We start from the raw sequence: 5,917 nt of genomic DNA, 5'->3' as shown, positions 1-5,917 counted from the left end.
TCCTAGGTTTGGCCGAGCATTTCGTTAATGGCGTCGCTGGTTTTGCAGAGAGGGCGGAGATGGAAGATGGAGTGGGTGATATGTTTGACCACTTCGAGGACTTGCTCGACTTCTTTGACGACGAGGGCGTGCCCGGGATGGTGGAGTCTCGTGGTGGCCATAACAACCGATATTCTATTTCTTCACTAGGGTCCTTTGCCGACCAGCTTTTAGGCAGCAATGACGACGGTAAGGACTCGCCAGAAGACATTGCTAGCGAAAATAAGAAATTTGTGAATGAAAACTAAGGTCGTGGTGGCGGGGGTCGGCGGTGCAGAAGAGCGAGGAGGAGTTGGGGGCATTGGGAGAGGTGATCTCGACTCTAGGGTTTTGGGTTACTAAAGTTGGAAGACATGGCAAAGGCGGTGCTATTCTTTGACAGCGACGAGTTGAGGTTCGTGAGCAGCAACAACCTCATGGTCGTCACCAAAATGGAAAGCTTTTTATTCTTCTAGTAAATGCAAACCTTGGTGTCTCCTTCACAATCAGAGCAGTGGAGATGGAAGTGAGGGAGAAGAGGGGAGGAAGAAAGGTAAACTAGTAAAATGTTAAATTAGGTTGTCGCATTACTTAAGTTTAATAAACAATAGTAAATTATATTTTGTTTTTCATAATTAAAATTATATAGGATAATTGGAACCAAACGCTCCTCTTAATGTTTTGCAAGAATAATTGGAGCCAAACGCACCCCTTAATGTTTTGCAAGGAGGTCTCGTAATAAAACTCATACTCATGCTACAATTATATTTAATTGTGAAAATGTTTTTATTTAATTATAACAGATTCATGGTAAAAAGAAATGATCATTAACCATAATTTATAGAAACGACATTTATTTTGATAAAGAAACATTATATTTTAAATAATTTTATTTGATTATATCATTTTATCTTCATTTAATTTTTTCAAATAAAATATATTTTTATATTTTATATAAATTCAAAGATTTGAGAGCAAATCATCAAGTATCTGTGTAACTTCACATTTGATCGCGTATTTAATTGAAAGGGCATTTTGATAAGAAAGATGATCCTGTCTTAAAGCTACGGAGATGACACGCTAGTTTAGGTAGATGATTTGTTGACGAATAGTTAACTCTCCGATCAAAGTTGAAGCTCCTCAATGATCCTGCACACCACTAGATGATCCAACGAAGCATTAATGACCGAAGACCAAGGAAGGAGTCCCTGACAAAGTCCTCCAACGATCAAGTCAGTACAGTTTCCTTGCAAGTGGAAGAAAACTAGTAGTAGATATGTAAATGAAGATCTCAGATGCAAAAAATTGTGTACCTTGCTAACGAAGATGACCCCCTCTTTTAATACCACCTCCCATGATTTTCGGGACCATGAGGTGACTTCATGCGTCAGAGTTTTTTAGGTAGTTCCTCAAAGAGCTTCCGAGAAATCTTTTCTTGTACCCTTAGATGTACTTCTTTTGTCGTTTATAACTTAAACCTTTTTTGAAATCATTGGAGGGAGATGTCGTTATAGATGAATCACCAATGAGAAACTAGATAGACTCCAGAGGAGTTTCCAAAAAAATATTCCCCGATAATTATGCCAAACTGTTAAAATATTATCGGTTGTTTGTCTACTAAATATATCTCGTCCTGTCCATAAGGTCGACCGTATTGCTTGCCATTGTATTCTGTCATAGTATCTCGGCCGGTCCATAAGGTCGGTCGCATTACTTGTCATTGTATCAATCCGCTCTGTCATATGTTAAGTACTACAAAGATCTATTCAGAGACTAATATACTTACAGTATATCAAAGTTTCATTCAAGAACTCATATGATAAATTATGTATATTAGAGCTTTACTTTAGAGACAATGGGACATTAGGTAACTTGAACTTGGTAGACCTATGCTCGACTGAGTGGATATGTAGAGTTTCCTAAGGATAGTATCTTTAAGCCCGTCCGGTCTTTACCCAGCCGAGTGCACACGGATATCCTTATGCTCGAACGACTTCTATCCAACCAACCTTATACTAAGAATTTTATAAGGCCAAGTATCCTTAAACCCACCCAATCTTTATCCGGTCGAACGTATACAGATAGCCTTATGTTTGATCGGCCTTCATCCGACTGATCTTATATTTTTAAACCCGTCTGATCTTTACTTGGTCGGATGTACACAGACAACCTTGTGTTCGATCAGCTTTCATCCAGCCGATCTTATAGTAAGACTTTTATGAGGCTAAGTGTCTTTAAGTCCGTCCGATCTTTACCTGGCCGGGCGTATACATACAACCTTGTGTTTGATTGACCTTCATTCGGTCGATCTTAAACTAAGATTTGTATGAGGCCAAGTATCTTTAAGCTCGCCTGGTCTTTACCCGGTCGGACATACATAGACAGCTTTGTGTTTGATTAGCCTTCATCCGACCGATCTTATACTAAGATTTTTATAAGACCAAGTATACTTATGCCTGTCCAGTCCTTACCCGACCGGACGTTTACTGACAACTTTGTATTTGATCGGCCTTCATCCGGCCGATCTTATACTAAGACTTGTATGAGGCCAAGTGTCTTTAAACCTGCCTGGTCTTGACCCGGCTGGGCATATACAAACTTGGTCAAATTTTCACCTGGTCAGGCTCCCTTGTACTCAGCTGACTATTCGACTAATCAGGTACATTATTTCCTGACTTTCAGAATAAAATACTAGAATTCTTATATCTGACAGGCTTTGCGTCTCATTGGCTTTATTCGAGCGTCTTATTTGGTAGTCACTTAGGTAGGACCCTAAAATTTTAACGTGGGCCGATCAACAAAGGCATCTAAGAGGCGCTCTCTTACTCTTACTTTGACCCTCATCTTATCTTAATTTTGACCACCACATTATTTTTGAAATCGTTATAATCTGTATCAGAAGACGTTTTAGAAAACCAAATTGCGTTTATGATTTTCCCCGTTAAATTAAATTATTGCAGCAATTAATATAGTTGATGAACGAGTATGATACGGAGATTTAACATTAATGGATTGCATTTAACAGTAAGCTTACCAAAATAAAATTAATCACCAGTATCTATAGAAATAGGGTTGTTAATGGCGCAATTTTCGTCATTAATGGAAAGCGTTTAATTATAAAAATTGCAGAAAAAAACATAAAATTAAAGTGACAAAAAGATAAAATGGCAGACTTAGAGCCCAAAGCAATCAAAGTTTAGAGTGGGAGCCCAGGTTCGCTACTGCGTATTTTCCTGATTCGCTCCTGATCCATTCCGTAATTATAGTCGGATTTTAATTGGAATCCGACTGTAATTAACTGTATTTAAATTATCTTTCAATCTAAATTATAATTTTAATCAAAATAGGTGTCCATGGGCAGTGTATGGATTATGTGGTGTCCATGGGCAGTGGATGGATTAAGTGGTGTCAAGCAGAGGGCAGTCTGTCCACCGCCGATGACTTTCAGCCGTCTGATTTAATCTAAAATTATAACTTAAGTGGATAAATGTATTCAAAGAAATCACAATTAATTATGATAAAATTCCAGTCCAAATCCAATTATAATTATAGAATGGACCGGAAAAACATGGACGAAAGGATCCCCTCTTATGAGCCTGAGACGTTATATTGTACGTACAACAGAATTTCAAAAAAAAAAAAAACACAAAAGACAAACTCTAGTTAAAAAATGTTATTTTTAATTTTAAGTTTTTTTTAAAAAAATAAATGATCATTTTTTCTAAAAAAGAAAATACTTATCACCTTACAATTTTAAATATGTTAAAAAAATAAATATTTACTGTATTTTTCTTTTGAACTTTCCAATTTTACTTCCAAACATGACCTTAATTTCTAGCGACATTAACTGTATATAATTAAGAAGGTACGTAGCAGTAAATCTCATGAGATCTCCAACATTTAATTGAAGATCAATTCTGACAATTTAAATGATGGCAAACTCCTGTCGATCAAATTAGCAAAAACCTTAATTAATCTTCACTCTCTCGTCTCATCACATCAGTTTGCCTCAGAAAGAGATCATCTCAAATGGCTTCCAAGCATTCAGTTCTCTCCATAGCCCTTCTGTTTTCTTTGCTGTTGCTTGTCACATCTGGTTCTGGTGCACGCTTTAATCATCAAATTTCTAGAGTGCTTCCAGGTATATATATATATATATATTTCCCCTTCAAATTAAAGAAAACAGCTGATGGTTTATATTAATTTCTGATCTTGAACTGCATGCAACTTAAGTTAATTTGGTTGTAATTCATATGCAGACATAGGTTGCGGCTACTCATACGTTGAAGTTTTGGAATGCAGAAACACCAAGGACTGTGAACTAGCCTGCGATGGAGCTAATTATGGTCCTCCTGAGAGCTGCATCACCCATCCACCCAACATGGAGCATATGGCCTGCTGTTGCCATGAGAAGTAGCCGAGGAATTAATTGAAGGTTTAGGTTTTTGAAACATAAAGCAGTATTTGATTGTTATATGGACAAGATCTAATGTAGCAATTAGTATCTGAATCTTTCTCAATAAATAAACTTGACGCTGAAAAGAATTTAATTTTCTCTAGAAATCCAATCCTCTTAGGAGCGCATTTACGTGACATAGATCATTATTTTATAAGTTATCATCGCGGTCACAGAGCAGCCTACTGTGCGGGTTTCGAGCAGAGAACGTCTGGCACTGTAGAGCTAGAAGCGTGCGTTTCCAGATTTGACTGGAAATTTTGATGGAATCGATCCTGTCATCAGATTAGTCAAAAAATTAGATACATTAAAACTATATTCAATGGATCAAGGAAATTGTGAAGTTCATTAATTAACTTGGTTTGGCTTGATCGTAAGATTGCGTAAGGGCATAGTTTTTAGATATTAATAAATAAGCTTTGGAGCAGTTGGTATCTGATGTTTGTTTTAATATATCTTGAACCTCTCTCATTTAAAAAGTAGTTGTATCAGAATAAAATACTATTATAATTTAGCTGTTTGAGCTACTTTGGATGACCGATGTCTCCAATAATACTGATAAACAAATACTAACTTGAACTTGAGGAATCATAAATATTAATCGGCTTTTTATTGAACTATATAAGTAATTTTTTGAAATTATCAAATCGTATAAGGTAATTTTAAATTTATCAAGTCACGTAGCTATTTCCCATTTTATCCATATATTGATATTTTTTATTAGTCGAATCAATTTTATTATGGGTAAAATGTTAAATTTTTTATAAAATCAGTCCACTGATTGATTTACCTTTTCTTTTATCAAAGTTGATTTTATGTAAAATTGGTTGATGGACTAAATATCTTCAGATTAACATAAAATTAATTTTTATATGTTAGTCTACCTTTCTTGATTATATTCATATCTTTAAATGTCAATTTGACTCAATATATTGAGTGCAATGATTTTTTGAACACGAATATGTTTGAAAAATTTAATTCATGTTCAAAAAATCATTACTCCTAAGATATTAGGTCAAATTGATATTTGAGGGCATGACTATAATAGGAAAGATAAATGAACACATAAAAACTAATTTCATATCAATTCGAGGTCGTTTGGTCCATCAACCGATTTTGTCCAAAATCGACTAATTTTTCATCAACTAATTTTGCCCAAAATCGACTGATAGACCAAATGACCTCAAATTGATATGAAATTAGTTCCTATATATTTTTGTACCTCTTCTGATTATCTTCATGCCCTTAAATGTCAATTTGACTCAATATATTGAGAGCAATGATTTTTTGAACATAAATGCGTTTAAAAAATTAAATTTATAAATCGGGTGATGTACCAAACAACCTCCGATTAACATGAAACTAGTTTTTATGTATTTGTCTACCTCTCTTGATTATATCCATATACTTAAATATCAATTTGACTTAATATATTGAGAACAA

The sequence above is a fragment of the Zingiber officinale genome, chromosome 4B (genome assembly GCF_018446385.1).
Source record: "Zingiber officinale cultivar Zhangliang chromosome 4B, Zo_v1.1, whole genome shotgun sequence".
In the NCBI taxonomy this organism is placed as follows: domain Eukaryota; kingdom Viridiplantae; phylum Streptophyta; class Magnoliopsida; order Zingiberales; family Zingiberaceae; genus Zingiber; species Zingiber officinale.
This window is presented reverse-complemented; position numbering follows the sequence as displayed.